At 42.1% G+C, this 19,287-nt stretch overlaps 1 protein-coding gene across 1 annotated transcript in view; it reads left to right on the top strand.

The window, feature by feature from the left end:
• The window catches only part of ARSB (arylsulfatase B), a 172,051-nt gene that overhangs the window by 64,874 nt on the left and 87,890 nt on the right, over nt 1-19,287 (top strand). The gene's annotated exons all lie outside the window — the stretch shown is intronic.

Genomic DNA, 19,287 nt, shown 5'->3' with positions numbered 1-19,287 from the left:
AGAGCCTGGAACTTGCTTCAGATTCTGTATTTTCATCTCTCTCTGCCCGTCCCCTGTTCATGCTCTGTCTCTCTCTCAAAGATAAATTTTAAAACATTAATTTTTTTTTTTTTTAATATTGCATATACCCTTCCAGTGATGGGCAGGATAGAGTAAGCCAACCAAAGCCTAACTTTCTCAGGGACGGCACCTGGAACTCTAGAAACTACAGAAAGTGACTCTCTGGGGCAATGAAAAATAAACAGTAGCAAGGCAATGGTGAATGGGAATGAAGTCAAAGCTTTATCAATCCTTTGTGCCAGGCGTGAGTTTTGTGGGGTTTGTTTTCTCTCCTCAGCCTTGCAGCTTTGACCCAAGGCCTGATGGAAGTCTAGAACAACGCAATAGGCACTGGCAGAAGATTCTCTAGGTGAAACCCTCTATTTCTAAACAGTGGTTTGGGAAAGGAGTCCTTTGCTGGAGAATATAGGGGAATTATTATTTTGTTCCTTCTTTTCCTCCCTTGACTCTACCCAAAGGCCAACCCAAGTTGAAGATCTGCATTTACTTTTGTGTTGGGGGGTTGGACACCTGAAATTCCCAAAAGAAAATTCTTTGTAACCAGAGGACCAGGGAAAAGGAGCCCCCTTTGTCCAAAAAGTGTGGGAGAATCTCATTGTTTTATCTCTCTTTTTTATTTTGCTGCTTTGCTCCCAAAGGCAGCCTGAGTTGTATGGAAGCACATGACAGAATAAGGGACTAAAACCTGGGAGAAACCTGTCTTTCTGACCAGAGGAACAAGAAAAAGGGTACCCCTGGAGGCTAGAAAGTGTGTGGGGAATCTCAGAGAGGATAGAGGTGGAAAAGCTGGGATCCCCCAGTTCTGTGTAAGCCCCAGGCTCACCTCTAAGTGGTGCATGTGCCACACAGACCCAAAGAAGCAAAGCAAAGTTTCAAGAACTTAACTGCAATGTAAACCACTACCCAAGTCCCACACTAACTCCTGAATGTGGTGCATATTGGGTAAACACAAACAGTACGGCAAAGCCTTTGAAAACTAAACCACTGTTCACAGAAGGTGAGACAAAACTTGCAATCTGAATCTAACTGGATTGGTTGTCTGCTAAAACAAAGAAACATCAACATCCTTGAGAAGATTTTAATAGGACCTAGAGTCTCACAACTTGGTATGCCCAGGGAACAATCCAGAATTACTCATCCTACAAAGAACCAGGAGAATGTGACTAATACTCAAGGGAAAAGACTGTCAAGAGATGCAGCTCTGGGATCACCCAGATGTTGAAGTTGTCAGGTTAAAATTTTAATGTAGCAATTATAACCATTCTCCATGAGATGCAGTTGAACACTCTTAGAATGCATGGAAAGGTAAAGTTCTCAGCAAAAGAAAGCACGCATGCAAGCAAGCAAGCCAAGCTGGAATTTTAGAACTAAAAAATATAATATCTGAAATTAAAATTAGCACTGTGGGCCCAGTAGCAGAATAGTAGAGGCAAGGGTCAGTGGACTTCAAGACAGATTAATAGACATTATAAAATCTAAAAGACAGAAAAAAGAAAAAAAATTGAACCAGCTGTAGGGACCTGTGGAACAATATTAAAAGAGCTAACATTTATGTCATTGGAGTCCCAAGGAGAGGAGAAATATTATTGCCGAGAAAAAACATATGAAGGAATAATGTCTGAAAACTTCACAAATTTGATGAGGTCTACATGTGTAGATTCAAGGAGCTCAGTAAAATCCAGTCAGGATAAACCCAAAGAAAGCTACGCTCACATTGTAATCAAAATGCTGAAAACCAAAGATGAAGGAAAAAACATCTTGAAAGCAGCAATCTCAATGGTGGGGATTTAACCTAGAGAAATGAAAACATGGTTATACAAAAACCTGTACCCACATGTTTACAGCAGCCTTATGGATAACCACTAAAGACTGGAGAAAACCCAGATTTCCTTCAGCTGGTGAACAGATAAGCAAAACTGTGGCCTACCTCTGCAGTGGATGGCTGTGCCACACGGCAGCATAATGAGCCACGGATACATGCGCTAATGTGCATGTATCTCAACTGCATTGTGCTGCATGAGAGAAGCCAGACTCCAGAAGTTTCACACTGTTTGATTCTTTTTATATGGCCTTCTGGAAAAAAGCAGAACTTTAAAGATGGAGAAGCCATCACCAGTTGCCAGGGCTTAAGGGTGGAGTGGAGGGTTTGATTACAAAGGAGCAGCACAAGGGAGTGATTCTGGGATGACAGGGTTGTTCCGTGATTATGGCGCTGGTTATATGACTCCATTTGTCAAAATTCATAAAACTCCATACCAAAGCAAGTGACTTTTACTGTATGTAAATCAGAAAATAAAAAATAAAAGAAATCACTAGCATGCCATTTCATATCTGCTAGGGTTAATGTATCTTCATGACTGCATGAAGTATGGAAAAGATTCATGTAATCTCTTAAGTATTTTGAAGTCATTTTCCACTTGATTCCACATTAAACTTGCAGGAAACTAAAAATGGAATAAACAATGAAGCAGTCTCTTTGGGTACATAGGAGGAGCTTTCCAAAAAAGAATTTGGTGCCTCACATGCCAGGCAGATGTTTTATAGGGTCAGTTTACCACAAAAGGCCCTGATGAACAACTGAGGTCTGTAAAAGAGACACCTTGATTCTGGAAGAGATCTACTGGTTTTAAAAGAAGCCAAGTCAGTCTGGACTGGAGAAAACAAGAGCAAAGCCTTTGACATATCTTGGAAGCTCTGGGTTTTGATAATCGGGGTGGTATTGAGAATGCCCTCTCTGGAAGCATCACATCTGTTGTACTGAGCTCTCCCTCACTTGTGGTTCTAAAATATACATGGAGTAGGCTGGTTTGGACTATTTCCATGAAGCAGAATGTATACATTCCTGTAACACCAAGAAGAGTTTTCCTGAATGTAGAATTTTTTCTTTAGCCTACCTCTCATCCAAAGGGCAAAACGTGCAGGATGGATGTTTAATAGGAATGAGATCCCACTAGCTGAGCAGAGTGTCACTTTCTCCCTCTGCTTATTCTGCCTTTGAATTTTTATCATCACTTTGCATCCTTTTGCACCATCATGGGTCTGATCACTTTTGATACACAAATGTATAAGAACAGCTATTGGCTTTAAGAAACCTCTTCCCCAATTACAAAAAGATTCTCTTATGCCTTTCTATAATATTTTATGGCTTTAGCTTTTACATTTAGGTCTTTGATCTGTCTTTTTTTCCCCCATACAAGTTTATTTTGTTCAGATATGAGACACATTATCGTAAATTCACCCTTTTAAAATGGACGATTCAGTGGTTTTTAATATATTCACACAGTTGTGTGTGAATATTCACCATTAATTTCTTGTCACCCACTCCTCCGCAAAATCCTGTGTCCATTAGCGTCAACCCTTCCTTCCAGCCCACGGCAACCACTAATCTACTTTGTGTCTCCATAGATTTAGAATGTCTCTTCTGGACATTTCATGTAAGTGGAACCATACAATATGTGGCCTTTTGTATCTATCTAGCTTCTTTCATTAGCATACTGTTTTCCATATTGTAGCATGTATCCGTATTTCATTCCTTTTTATTATTGAATAATACTCCTTTTTTTTGCTGTACATCCCTGAAAATATATCACATTCTCTTTACTCTTTCATCAGTTAGTGGACATTGGGTGTTTTCACTTTTGGGACCTATGATGAGTAATGCTGCTGTGAACATTCATACACAAGTTTTTGTGTGGACGTATGTTTTCATTTCTCTTAAGTATACACCTAGGAATGGGATTTCTCGGTTATGTAGTAACTCTATGTTCAACTTTTTGAGGAACTGCCAAACCATCTCCAAATCAGCAAAACCGTGTTATATTCCCACCAGCAATGTTTGAGGGTTCCAATTTCTCTGCATCCTCTCCAACACTTGTCATTGTCTGTCTTTTTAATTACAACCATCCTAGTGAATGTGAAGTGGTATCTCCTTGTGGTTTTGATTTGTAGCTTTCTGATGACTAATGATACTGAACATTTTTTGCTGTGCTCATCTTATTTGGAGAAATATCTGTTCAAATCTTTTGCCTACATTTTAAATGTTTTGTTTTATTGCCTTTTTTTTTTACTATTGCATTATAATATCCATTAGAAAAAAAATTTTTAGTACTTATTTCTTTTTGAGAGAGAGAGTGTGCAAGTGGTGGGGGAAGGGCGTAGGCAGAGAGAGAGAGAGAGAGAGAGAGAGAGAGAATCCAAAGCAGGCTTCAGGCTCTGAGCTGTCAGCACAGAGTCCAATGTGGGGCTCGAACCCACCAACTGAGAGATCATGACCTGAGCTGAAGTCACACGCCCACTGTCTGAACCACCCAGGTGCCATTTTTACACCCAGGTGTAATATGACCCGTTTTTATTTCTTATGTATGCTGTGAAGTGGGATTTGTCAGGATTTGTTGTTGTTGTTGTTGTTGTTTTTCTTATAGGTATACAGTTACTCTAAGAATCATTTGTTGGAAAGACATTTTTCTCAATTGGTTTGTTTTGCTAAGTATCAAACGATCATTTATTTAAAAAAATTTTTACTGTTTATTTATTTTTGAAAGAGAGAAAGAGCATGCAAGTGGCGGAGGAGCAGAGAGAGAGGGAGACGCAGAATCTGAAGCAGGCTCTAGGCTTCATCAGCATAGAGCCTGATGAGGGTCTCGAAATCAGGAGCTGAGCCATGAGCTCATGACCTGAGTCGAAGTCTGACGTTTAACCGACTGAGCCACCCAGGCATCCCTCAAATGATCATTTAAATGTGGTTCTTTTACCAGGCTCCTCTTCTTGTACCATGCTGTCTTGATTACTACAGCTTTACATAGTAAGTCTTGAAGTTGGCTAGTGTAATTCTTTCAACTTTGTTCTTCTATTTGAAACTTGCTTGCAGTCCTAGAATAAACATCACCTGATCATCATGATGGTGGTAGGTGAAGTAATGGTCCCCTTTCTTCCTCCGAAGATATACACATTATAGAGCCGTGAACCAATGAATATGTTTTGGACAAAGGAGAATTAAGGTTGCAGGCTGAATTAAGATTTCCAGTTAGCTGACCTTAAAATGGAGAGATTATCTTATAGGACCTAATGTGATCACTGAGATTTTTAAATGTAGAAGAGAGGGGCGCCTGGGTAGCTCAGTCATTTAAGCATTTGACTTTTGATTTCGGCTGAAGTCATGATCTCGTGGTTCGTGGGATCAAGCCCCGCATCGGACTCTGCTGACAGTGCAGAGCCCGCATGGGATTTTCTCTCTCTCTCTCCCTTTGCCCCTCTCCCCGCCTCCTCTCTCTCTCTCTCAATAAATAAACATTTTTTGAAAATAAATAAATGTGGAAGAGAGAAACAAAGAGGAGGACAAAGTAATACAATGAGAGAAAGACTCAACCAGCTATTACTGGATTTGAAGGTGGAGGAAGAAGGTCTTGAGCCCAGGAATTCCAGTGGCTTCCAGAAACTGGAAAAAGCAAAGAAACAGGTTCTTCCCTAGAGCCTCCGAAATTGAATGCAAGCCTCCCAACACTTTGGTTTTTTCCCAGTGAGACTTGCATCAGACTTTTAACCTATAGAACAAAAAGATGGTAAATCTGTGGTGTTTAAGCTCTTAAGTTTGTGGTAATCTTTCATAGCATTGATAGAAAACCAACACAATGATGTATTATAATTTTTGTATATAGCTGGATTTGATTTACTAAAATTTTGTTAAGGATTTTTGCACCTCTGTCCACTGTAGTTTTCTTTCTTTTCTTCTTCTTTCTCCTCTTCTTCTTCTTTTTCTTCTTCTTCTTCTTCTCCTTCTCCTCCTCCTCCTCCTCCTCCTCGTCCCTCCTCCTCCTCCTCCTCCTCGTCCCTCCTCCTCCTCCTCCTCGTCCCTCCTCCTCCTCCTCCTCCTCCTCCTCCTCCTTCTTCTCCTTCTTCTCCTTCTCCTTCTCCTTCTTTTTCATAATGTCTTTGGGTTTGGAATCAGAGTAATGCTGCATTCAATGAGGGATGCGTTCTGGAAGAGTTTGTGTAGAACTAGTAATATTTCTCCCTAAGTGCTTGGTAGAATTTACCAGTGAAGCCACTGAAGCCTAGAGTTTTCTTTTTTTATTTTATTTAAAAAAAATTTTTTTTTCAACGTTTATTTATTTTTGGGACAGAGAGAGACAGAGCATGAACGGGGGAGGGGCAGAGAGAGAGGGAGACACAGAATCGGAAACAGGCTCCAGGCTCCGAGCCATCAGCCCAGAGCCTGACGCGGGGCTGGAACTCACGGACCGCGAGATCGTGACCTGGCTGAAGTCGGACGCTTAACCGACTGTGCCACCCAGGCGCCCCTAGAGTTTTCTTTATGGAAGTTTTTTAACTACAACTTTCAATTTCCTGAAAAGATACAGAGCTACGTAGGCTATCTGTTTTTGAGTATACTTTAGATTTGTGAGAACTTAATTGCTAAAAAAAAATGGTTGAAACTTGGTTGATTTCCTTTTTCAAAGAAAGAGGCCTTCTTTCACCACCTTTTTGAATATTTATAGTGCAATTTAATATATTTTAGATCTAAAATATTTATTTTGAGGTTTTATTGTGAGATTGCATAAACATAAGTACAAATATACTGTGTATTGGCAGTGAGACATAGTAAGTCTGTGAGTCCTTCTTCACCGGGAAATCTGATTCCCATTTAGCTTCCCACGCACTTAAGCCACTCACCTGGGGTGCGAACATGCCAGCGTCTGTGATACGTAAGTTTATATTGTAAATCAGTTGACGTTCTGATGTATTTATCATCTGTAATAGTTTTGCTCCTGAGAGGTGGAGCCTCTCTCCGTGTGCTGGCAGAATTATTTATGAGCTTGCAGGGCTTTAGGCCAGATCCCCAACCATGGTAAATTTACAAAGTAACGAATGTCATCTGACAAGCCTCTTGACAGAGAGGCCACAATTTATCCCTGGCTGTATGTCCCAACTTGCCGTTGTGTAGGGCAGTGGTTCCTCCTGGAAACATTTTGGAAATTTGGTGGGGTGCTGCTAGCACTCAGTGGGCAGAGGCCCAGACGCAATGCCCCTAGTAACCCCGTGCAGTGAGGAGCTTCCCTGAGTCTTAGATGATCACGGATATCCGACTGCTTTGTCATAAAGATTAATTTTTTTTTTTAACGTTTATTTATATTTGGGACAGAGAGAGACAGAGCATGAGCGGGGGAGGGGCAGAGAGAGAGGGAGACACAGAATCGGAAACAGGCTCCAGGCTCCGAGCCATCAGCCCAGAGCCTGACGCGGGGCTCGAACTCACGGACCGCGAGATCGTGACCTGGCTGAAGTCGGACGCTTAACCGACTGCGCCACCCAGGCGCCCCTGTCATAAAGATTAAAGAACATGCTTCAGGTTTTCTGAGTTTAGAACCAAGTCTAGTTTTACATATAAGCACAAGGCACTTTTTGTGTGGTTTTAGATCCACTTAATATCCCAATTTTGATTTTAGCATTCATACCTACCCTCTTTGATTTTTCTGTGCCTCTAGTATAGAATGGTCTCCTTTAAGCCGAAAGTTATTAATATACAGCACATGGAATTATCTAATCACTTTGCTGTATCTTCTAGGACTGAGCCTGCACATTTTCAGGTGAAACACATGCTAATATATTATCAATTACCTATTCTCCTTTATATTACATTTAGAGTTGTTTTACCAAGTAGGTGGTTAAGTATAATATTGTGTTTGAATCCCATTACAGTACAGTATAGGGAGAACTATAAAATTTTAACTATAAAAAGGGGGTTTGGGGCTTGAAAGGCTTGAGAACCATGATATAGAAGCAAGCTTCCTTTTCTCCTCTATTTCAAAACTTCCCCAGTTATTATAGTTGCTGTTCGATTAAAAGGTACAATCTGTGAATGAGTCCACAGATGGGTCATGTGTTACCACATCCACAAGAAACACAAAACAACTACAACAATAAAAATGGATTCACCTTCTCTTTCGCCTGCAGAATAACCTAATATGACTATTTTATCCACCAAACACAGTGCACCCAGCCGTAATGCTCACACGTGTGTGCAGCGATCACAGACTTATGTCCACAAACTTTGACATGCAAGAAGTGTAACTTGCTTCATCTTTCCCTGCAGAAGTGAACGTAACACTGCTCGCTGGGGTTACAGTCCTGCTGGGTGGAGGAAACCTGGGGTCAGTCAGTTCAGATCATCAGTTCAAGGTCCTTTTGTCTCATCCCTGGCTCCCCTCCAGGGAACCAGTACATTGCAGCCGAGGAGATTGTCTGGTCCATGGTCACTTTCTACAGAAACCCCCTTCATACGGGGCCTTTTCATGTCGTCCATCCATCTAGATCGTGCTGCAACCCCCTGGCCTGCAGAGACTCAGACCATCTCTTGCCCCATCTGTGCTCTTCTCCACAGCAAATGAAAACCGTCCATCACTGGGGCTGTAACCTCTTCTACATTGTGGTGTGAGGGCCTCTGAGCCTACGTTGTTCTCTGTTGCAGCCACACCACACTGGGCACAGGAAAATGCAAGGAGCCTTGCTGTCCCCTTCTTCTTACCTTAGTCTCAGAGTGGTCTCTGCAGAGACCATCTCCAGCAATTTGCACCTTTCTAATTTGCAGATTCTAGCCTGCTCCGAAATTAGGAAGCCAGACACCATTCATAAAATTAGAATCGTGTCTAAGACTAAATGGGCCCTGCATTAGGGTCTGATTGCAGGGACTTGTTGATGCCTATTATGGTTATTCAGGGGCATGTGTTCTGATTTATTTGTTTGATTTTGTTTTTTCGTCCTGTGTTCATGGCTGTTCAGAAGACCTTGAGTGTCCCAGATATTGGACCCCTTCCTTCCTCCCTCCCTCCCTCCCTCCCTCCCTCCCTTCCTTCCTGCTAATTTTTAAATTTGAGTGTAGTTGACATGCAGTGTTACATTAGTTTCAGGTGTACAACATAGTTATTCATCATCTCCATATGTTATGCTATACTCACCACTGGTGTAGGTCCCATTTGTCACAAAACATCACTATTACGGTAGTGTTGACTATAGTTCCTGCCTTTTATGCCCATGACTTCTTCATTCCATAACTGGAAGCCTATGTCTCCCACTCCCCTTGACCCATTGTACTCATCCTTCCATCCCAGCCCCGTGATAGCAACCAGTTTCCTCTCTGTATTTATGGGTCTGATGCCACTTTTAGTTTATTTGTTGTTTGTTTTTAGATTGCGCATATGAGTGAAATCACATCGTATTTGTCTTTCTCAGAACTCTCTCTTTCCACATCCCTTTGTCTCCTGGTGAAATGCCTTCATTTAACCTCTTGCTTCTCATTAAGCACAGGGACCTCACTGCTTCCCACGCTTCCTCTTCTCCAGCCGGCTTCCCTTCTGAGCACCTGCTTGGAATGTCCAGTGTTATTTGATTTCTCCTCACTCTCACTGTGTACCCCATCAGAAGGGGTTCTGCCACCTGTATGATCAGGAGGACTGATCAGTCTGAGGACTCACAGTTTGTTTTACTTTGGCTTTGGAACAAGTGTCATCTGCAAATCCAAGGGAATCTTGTTCTTGTATTTTTATTAAGTATGCATTCAATATTTGAATTATTTGTTAATTCTCGTAACAGACTTTGTAATATCTAGGTATATTAAGTTATTTTTGTTTCTGACGTTAAATGTTTCACTCTTACCTTGTTCTTCAAAGAGAATTGTGTTGATCAGTGTCCTCATGAGTTGTTTGTCTCTCTTCCGTAAGTGGACACCCATACCTCAGTGAGTTGCTTTAGCACTGAACAAACCTCAGAAAAGAGCGTTGGGCAAACAGGATCACCGGTTCACTCAGTTTGTTTTATTGTGTTTTTTGGGTAACCCTAAAAGCGTATCTTACTATCTCTGAAGTAGACATCCAAGAAAATGTTGCTTCTGCCTCAAAGGTAAATTCAGAACATTTAACTTGTATCATATATTTGGAAACATAAAGACCAAGTAAAGTAGTTGATGCTTGCCCAAAAAGAATATTTGAGCCTTCTCTGGCATAATTCTCTCTGAAAAATCATTGACCTCAATTCCCATCTTTTCATGTCATACGAGGAATTAATGTACTTATTCTTTCAAACTATGCTTCTCTTTTTTCTGTCTGCTGCTGTTATTTTCACTTCTCTCTCCTTCTCAAACTTGCCAGACTCTGAAGCACTTCTGTGATACTTTTTCATCTATTACTTCTGAGTTAGCATTACTGATGGATAAACAGATACCTAGTTTAAAAAAAAAAAAATCTGCCTTAAAGGAGTTTCAGGTCTGGAAAGGGAGCCGAATAATTTATGAGTAAACCATGTTTCTCCCTCAAGCTGCCAAATAACTTTAGTTTGCCCTGAAATTCATAACTTCATTAGTTAAAAGTATCAAGCATTCTTTCAAGATCAAACTGAAGGGAAAACAAGGAAGGCTTTAATGGAAAAAAGGGATAGAACAAACATGTGCTTTTGCTGGTCCCCAAATACTGTAGACATTGGGCTCCTGTGCTACTTGATAGGGATCAGGAATATGGAGCCCAAATCCATGCCTCCCGAATGGGAGTAACAACATTCTGTACTTACTTTTAAGGATCGCTAAGATCTGTGACTACCTACACTTTAAATTATAGAAAAAGTTCAGATGTTTGCCTACCAATATATAATAAATTAGGACACTGTTTTCCAGTTTCCAGTTCCATTTCGGCATGTCTTTCTTCCTTTCTTTCTTTCTTTCTTTCTTTCTTTCTTTCTTTCTTTCTTTCTTTCTTTCTTTCTTTCTCTTTCTTTCTTTCGTGAATTGGCTCAAACTCATAACCCAGAGATCAAGAGTTGCATGCTCCACCGACTGATCCAGCCAGGTGCACCTCCCCCCCCGCCCGCCATTATAACTTTTAGAGACCAAATGTTTCAACTCTTTCAACAGACTTTTGAGTCTTCTCATCCTTAAATTTTAAAGGAGAGATAAAATCCCATTGACGTCTCATCATTATAAGCAATGACATTAGCCCCATGGAAAGGAAGAAATCTTTTACTATCACCCTGGATCATCTTCCTTTTAATCCTCATTTATTCCTGATTTTGCCTTTCCCTGCATCTCTATCCCTTTATCTTCAGCCCTTTTGGAGGCTGCATCAGTTATTTGGGGTCTGGTTGCCAGGCCCATTCCAGCAGCATCTTCCCAATGCTAGTTCAGCAGGAGCGCTCCCGTTGCTGGTCCTTTCATCCAGATGTAAGTCAGACTGTGTCTGGCTGGGACTGAGCTCACAGCATTGATCTGCCCTGAGTGCTGCAAACCATTTGAAACCCCTACAAATATTCAAGTGAATGACTGAATAAAGCTTCAGTTTCTGACATTTTATTTGAATCACAGGCTATGGCCATTGTTCCTGTTTCCTTGATAATTGATATGCTTTATTTAGACTCCTAGAAACAGGAAGGTGTCAGCTGGCTCTGTCCCCAAAATAACAGAAAAATCCCTCAAATGCATTGTGTTTTTATGACTCTCAAGAAATTACCTACAGAGAAGAGAATGTAATTGAGAAGGGCTCTGTGCATAAAATCTTTCCTTGTTAATGAAAGCATGGGGTTTTAGAGTGCACTTGTAATACCTAAATCTAGTATAAGTGTAATAAATACCTAGATAGGAGGCTTTTCTGCTAGTTGATGCTGCTGCTGGTTGTGATTACCATCAGTGAAGATGGTTAATATTTATTGAGCACTACTTTTGTGCCAAGCTCTATATTAAGATAGGCATTATTGTTATCCTCACTTTATGAATGAGGAAATTAGATGGCGAGCGATCTCTCCAAACTTACAGCACTTAACTCCAATTCTTTGAATCCATTTCAATGAACTTAGAAATGTGGCAGTGGGGATGATAGAGAAAAACGCTGACAGTCGGAAGCCAGCTAGACACGTTTTTGTTTATATCTAGTCATCATTCAGCTCAAGTTTTCCTTACGTTCTGGCAACAGAGTGTTCTTAAGAGTATAGTTAACTTAATCTGTAATTAAGGAGAAGCCTTGATGCAGAGCACACTACGATCCAATGTGTAACTGAGTAAGGCCCTGGAGCCTCCTTTTCTCAGTTGCTGGGCTCCCCCTCTCTGATGCTGCTCAGCCCTGTCCTGTCATTCTGGTTTCAGCTCCTCTGAGAGGCCCATGAATGAAGAGATCACATCTCTTTTTCTACTCACTCCATGAGATAGCAAGCCTTGTCTGTCTTCCTGGCTCCCATTTCCCCAAAGCTGGAATGGTCCTTGGTACATGGTGAGCACTCCCAAAAGATTTGTTAAGGGGGTAAGCGAGGACTCTCTTCCTGGCCAGGACCACGCTCCCTCAAATGCTTCAAACAATCCCCTTTGACTTCAGTGTGGCTGATCAGGGGCCACATTGGACAAACAATTCCAGTATTGTGAGTTTGATTTGCTTAAATTCTCATGGGGACCAGGAGGCACCCCCCACCCCCAAATATCCTATTAAATAAGCAGGATCTTTGTACACAATGGTTTCTTAAAAGTCAAGATCATGGAATGGCTAGATGACGGCTCAGAAAACACTATCCAATAAGCAAGTAAACTTTTAGTGCCTTCAGTCTCAATATTTCGTGGCCCTTTCTCCATTTGTTTATTTGTTCCATACTCTGCACCCCACCCCCATTCTTGAGCCCTTCTCTTCAGTGGGCCCTGAATGCAAAGGACCCACTGGGAATGCAAAGATGAATGAGACATTGTCCTTGTCCTTGGGAGGCAGAGTTCTGGAAGATGAACCCATGAACAACTAATTAACAAGATATAGAGATAAGTGTGATAGGAAAGGTGTATATAAAGTGCAGATGTACAGAGACACTGTCTAGGCAGGGGGGTGGTGGGGAGCAGTATATGAAAAGTTAACAGACGATGTGACATTTATCCTGAGAGTTAAAATTTAAGTCAGGCAGGAAAGAAGAGGGAGAGCATTTTAGGGAGAGGAACCAACAGGTACAAAGGCAAAATGAGCACGAAAGGGCATGACATACCCTAACAACAGGGCAAAGTTAGTTCTCTGTGAATGAAGCACAGGGCACTTTTTCTTTTTTGTAAGATTTTATTATTTTTCTTAAAAGTTTATTTATTTATTTTGCGAGAGAGTGTGTGTGTGAGTGAGCAGGGGAGGCGCAGAGAGAGAAGGAGAGAAAGAGAATCCCAAGCAGGCTCTGTACTGTAACTGCAGAGCCCATCGTGGGGCTTGAATCCATGAACCATGAGATCATGACCTGAGCCAAAGCCAAGAATCGGACGCTTAACTGACTGAGCCACCAAGGCTCCCTAAGACTTTATTTTTAAATAATTTCTATACCCAGTGTGGGACTTGAACCTATAGCCTGGAGATCAAGAACCGCATGCTCCACTGACTGAGCCAGCCACGTGCCCCAGCACAGGGCACTTTCTTTGGGAAGGGCAGGAGTTGATGCCCAATAAGTAGATTGGGGCCAGATGTAAAGGATTCTATATGTGGGCTGAAGTTTGAACTTTTTCCTGATTAGAAACCAATTAGAGGTCTTTAAACATGAACATGGCTTGATTGGTTTGGGGTTTCACAGTGATACCTCTGACAACAAAGTGAAACAATCTGTAAGTCACCCCCATTCCAGGTGGGAGGAGTGCCAGACCCGAGGCTCTGGGATAGATGGGGGTGAATGGATTTGAAATCTATTTCTTTTTTTTTTTTTTTTTAATTTTTTTTTTTTTTCTTCAACGTTTTTATTTATTTTGGGGACAGAGAGAGACAGAGCATGAATGGGGGAGGGGCAGAGAGAGAGGGAGACACAGAATCGGAAACAGGCTCCAGGCTCCGAGCCATCAGCCCAGAGCCTGATGCGGGGCTCGAACTCCCGGACCGCGAGATCGTGACCTGGCTGAAGTCGGACGCTTAACCGACTGTGCCACCCAGGCGCCCCTGAAATCTATTTCAAAGATAGACTTGGCAGAAGGGAATGCACATTCAGTCAGAAATTGATGTACAGGGCTGCCTGGGTGGCTCAGTTGGTTGAGTGTCCAACTTATGCTCAGGTCATGATCTCGTGGTTGGTGAGTTTGAGCCCCACATGGGGCTTGCTGCTCTCTGCCTGTTAGCACAGAGCCTGCTTCAAATCCTCTGTCCCCCTCTCTCTCTGCCCCTCCTCCACTTACGCTCTTTCTGGAAAACTAAATAAAAAACATGAAGAAAAAAAAAGAAATTGAATGTAGAAGAATTGAATGTAGAAGAGGAACAGAGAAGAACATTAAATTGTAAATTCAGTGTCAGATAGGTATTTTCTCCAAGATCTTTTCATAGGAGGAAATTGAGTTTCCTTGATCCTCTAGATGAATTCAAAGACATATATTAACCCTCCAATTTGCATTTTAGTTAAAAAGTTTTGAAAAAAAATAGGCTGAAAAAAATCAACCATCAGCAAGCAGTCCTCTTTTTCAGAAAAGGAGGTGTCTTGGTATTTCTTGGTATTTGAAGTCATGTTGTCTACTCATTTGTCACAGTTATGTTACTGGCCCTGTTCAGAGGAAAGTCCAGGCCCTTTGAGGCTGTTGGAGCTTTTCTTGCTTTTTCTTTTAGGATCCCTGAGTCAGAGTGAGGAGGATGTCTTGGATAAGTCCAGATTGGGGGGCAGTGAGATGGAAATATACTGATATTCAGGGCAGCCTTCCACAGCCAAGCCACAGCATTATACTGTTTGGGAGTCGTCCTAAAAAGTAATGTTGTTGCCATGGTTCCATCTTAACTTTTATCAGCTGGGTAAGGATGAGGCTTCATGGTCATATACTTAATGCTTTGGCTCAGATCTTTGGCTAACCGATATTTTTCCATGACCTTTTGACAGTTATTTTTGTTCAGTAAGGAATAATAAAGTGAAATTTACCATCTGTATATGACGACATTTATTTCTGACATTTCTTTTCTAGACAGCAAAGTGTTTATAATTAGGTTTTCCCTCTGCCAAAAACATTGCGGAAAAACTATTTCCCTGAAAAAAAAAAAATCAGAGCTTCCTTTACTAGTTGGAATCATCTTATATTGATTTGGAAGATTTTTTGTAAGTCAGGAAATGAAACAAAATTTTCTCTTGAAAATTCTTAGCAAGAACAAAAGGTAACTTCTGCCCAAAAGAAAATTAGGACAGAAAGTGAAAAGAACCATGTTTGAAATGGTGATGGTGGGGCACCTGGGTGACTCAGTTGGTTAAACATCCCATTTCGACTCAGGTCATGATCTCATGGCTTATGGGTTCGAGCCCCGCATTGGGCTCTGTGCTGACAGCTTAGAGCCTGGAACCTGCTTTGGATTCTGTGTCTCCCTCTCTCTCTGCCCTCCCCTGCTCACTCCCTCTCTCTCTCTCTCTTTCAAAAATAAAAAGAAAGGAAAAAGAAAATAAATGGTGATGGTTCCATTGTCTTTTTCAGTTTTAATTTGTCAGATTTAAGTGAGCAATATTGGAAACCTTATTTCAAATGAGCTGATCGTATTCTTTTCTTTTTAAGGCTCATTTTCCATTTATTTATTTTTTTCAAATATAATTTATTGTCAAACTGGTTTCCATACAACACCCAGTGCTCATCCCAACAAGTGCCCTCCTCAGTGCCCATCACCCACTTTCCCTGTCCCCCACCTCCGAGCTTATTGTATTCTTGCTGCAACTGTGATCAGGTTTTTTTTTTTAAGTTTATTCATTCATTTTGAGAGAGAGAGCACATGTGAGCAGGGGAGGGACAGAGAGAGAGGGAGAGAGAGAATCCCAAGCAGTGTCCACCCTCAGTGTGGAGCCTGACAAGGGGCTTGATCTCATCACCACGAGATCATGGCCTGAGCTGATACCAAGAATCGAATGCTTCACTGACCGAGCCACCCAGGCGCCCCTGTGATCAGGTTTTATGTCCAACTTCTTGAAATACCCAGGGGACTGTGCTAGAACTGATGCACAACGCTATTTCTGAAGAGCCCAACTGTGGATTCTACCCCTTAGCTGATAAGTGGCAGCCTTCAGGCAGGTGTCACCTGCAGAGATGCAGACCCCTGGCAAAGCCAAATCACCCTCTTTATGCTGCCACTTGTGCTGTTGGCTCGGTGATAGGGGAGTCCGAGAGACATTGCAGTGTGCCAGTTGACAGTGCTTTCTCTCTAGAGTGCTCTTGAAAACATGACTGATAACAGATGATAGAATCCCTTACCGTTGCCGATGGGAAGAACGGCCCAGTGAGCAGTGGCAAAAACAGCCCTATTCACTGCATCAGCACCCTCCCCTGCTAAGATGTAGAAACCCCTTCCAGCTCCCACAGTAGCCACAGTGGCCAAATTCTCTTTTACAGCACAGAGTATTTTCCTTTTGGAGTCAGACCTGCTCCTAGCGTCAGATCGCAGCCCCAGCCCCCCTCCTCCTCATCTCCATGTGCATTTCCTCCACCATCATCATCCAGTATTTTTGTATTGAGCACTGACAAGTGTGTGGAACTGGAAGAGATTATATGATCTCTCAAAGGAGTGAATCTATTTAAAATACAGACAACAGGCATCTGCTACAAGCCCTGAGCCAGTATCGTTTATGGCAGTCTAGACAACAGAGGGAAATAATAGTGCCAGCTCAGCCATTCTTGACCTCAGGGCACAGAGTGTAAACGTTTCTTTCCAGTGTATTTTTGTATAACACGAACAGTGCCTCCTTTTAAGTTTTGAAACGTTGGTTTTGGGTGACATACTCTGTGAGGTATAAGCAATACAGAGGAATTCCCTCTGTCAAAAGATGGCGACTTCTTGCTGGGAATATACAGGTTTGCTCACAGGAAATAGAAAGTGTATTGAATAAACTGGCTTGGGTGACTGTTTGGGCCTTTACTTTTTGTCAAGAAGAGATGTAGGGTTTTAGGAAAGGTTCTTTTAAGTCTGTGATAGCAAATGATAAGACTAGTTGTCACCCACCCATGTGCTGCAGAATTGTTATCTTCATGTAGTCTAGCTCCAGACTCTTCTCCCTCCCTTCGCAAAGCACACAGAAGATCCGGGGACCTAGTGTGTTAAGGATGAGCAGAAGCATCCTTAGAGGCAGAACCTTGAATTCCTTACCAGCAACAAAGGTTCCTCTAAAGGGAACTATAACCGCCTTGAGATACCATCACCTTCTGCTATATCAAGAGGAAGAGTATACACTTTGCTGAGATTTACTCTGCTTGTGGTTCTCCTAGGGAAGTGAAGCTTTATGTGGCCCGTAGGCATAAAACTCACTCTAGCCCAGGGACGTCAGGAACATGGCATTCTGAGGGCAGAAGGTACCTGGGGAGTCATGCAGACCTTGTTTGAAGCCTAGCTTTGCCACTTTTTAGCTATTTGGACTTGCCAAACTCCTTTTTTTTTTTTTTTAACAACAAAATGGATAATACTAGACTGAGTTGTTATAAATTATACTACCTACCATTTATTGAACACTTAGGTTGTGCCAGGTACTCAGCCAAGCAGTGATCATAAGTGGTGTCATTTAATTTTCATCATAGTACCTGAGGTAGGAATCATTAGTTCCACATTACGTATAAAGAAACCGAGGTAGGTATTGCCCTGAGTCACACAGCTACTGAGTGGTTAGCATGAGGCTTCGATTCCAGGCCGATCAGACTTTAGATTCTTTGAGAGATCATGTAAAATTATAGTGCTGCCTGTTGCATAGTAGGTGCTTAACAAATGTTAGTTGTTTTTCCTCCTGTGTGTTTCCTGTGGCTTTGATCTTGATTTCTGCGTTAGATTTTTACATCACAGAGCAGGTCTGTCATACTGCCCTCATGTGGCTCCTTTGGATAACAGTGGTTTTCTAAAAAAAGATTTAATCGAAGTGTAATATGTATGCAAATAAGGGTTATTTCAAATGTGTCTCTAGAGTCACCTAAATGTATGGATACTTTTCGAGGTAGTGATGATTCTCCAACCTCACTGTAAAAGCAATATCTCTCTTTTTCCCTACGGTCCAACTTAATTTCTAACTGAGCTGCAACCAGCTGGTAAGATACTTAATTTCAGTCACTCTCGTAACTTCTCCTCTGGCTTCAACTTCAGTTGTTTTGGAAGAATACCCCTCTTCCCTGGACACAGTGCATGACGAAGCTTTGTCTTGCCATCCTGTCAAGAAAGGAGGAACTTTACTTGCAATTATTTTTTCCACCCAACTGCTCTGTTTACAGAGACGTTGAGCCCACTGGAGAAATTTTCAACTTTCACACTTAAAAAAGAGTTCATACCACTAGGGAGTAGACGTTTAATTCAGTTACCAGTGTAAATGTTAGAAAGTTTTTCCAGGTGAGTAAAATGAAAAGGTCTTCTGTCCCCACTCGGTAGGACTAAGTGAAATTTCACTCAGAAGTTTCTTTTTTAAATTTTATTTTATTTTAGGGGGGGGGGGAGGTGGGCAGAGGGAGAAAGAATCTTAAGAAGGCTCCACACTCAGCAAGGAGCCCAATGAGGGACTCAGTCCCACAACCCTAGGGTCATGACCTGAGCTGAAATCCAGAGTCAGACACTAAATCAACTGAGCCACATAGGTGCCCTAAGGTTTCTTTCTGTGTACCGGGGGGAGCTCAGCTTACCTGGATTCATTCTCCTATGTGACACAAAATTGCCTGCATGCAATTGCAACCTCATCATTGATTATTAGTACAGGGCTGTGTCCCAAGCAGATATCTTCAGGGGGCTTCCTTGTTTTTCAGTGACCTTATCCAAGGGGATTTGAAGGTCTCATGTCAGAGTTGTGCCACACTGCCCTCTGGTTATGTCTGTGTAATGGAGGGAGTGTTGAGTGGAAAAAGGAGTGTTGAGTACCTCTTGGTACTGGAAGAGGTAAGGAGGAGGTATCTTTTTAGTTCTTAAGCACCATTTAAAAGCAACATAGAAGTCTTCTGTTCTTGAGGTGCCTGGGTGGCTCAGTCGGTTGGGTGTCTGACTGTCTGACTTAGCTAAGGTCGTGATCTCACGGTGCCCCGCGTCGGGCTCTGTGCTGACAGCTCAGAGCCTGGAGCCTACTTCGGATTTTGTGTCTCCCCCTCTCTCTGCCCCTCCCCCGCTTGCACTCTGTCTCTCCCTCAAAGATAAATAAACATGCACTCTTATGTGGATCCTGAGAAACTTAACAGAAGACCGTGGGGGAGGGGGAGGAAAAAAAAAGTTAGAGAGGGAGGGAGCCAAAACATAAGAGACTCTTAAAAACTGAGAACAAACTGAGGGTTGATGGGGGAGTGGGAGGGAGGGGCAG

This window comes from Prionailurus bengalensis, chromosome A1, assembly GCF_016509475.1.
Source record: "Prionailurus bengalensis isolate Pbe53 chromosome A1, Fcat_Pben_1.1_paternal_pri, whole genome shotgun sequence".
Classification (NCBI taxonomy): Eukaryota; Metazoa; Chordata; class Mammalia; order Carnivora; family Felidae; genus Prionailurus; species Prionailurus bengalensis.
Note: the sequence above shows the minus strand (reverse complement) of the source record. Positions and strands in the feature narration are given on the sequence as shown.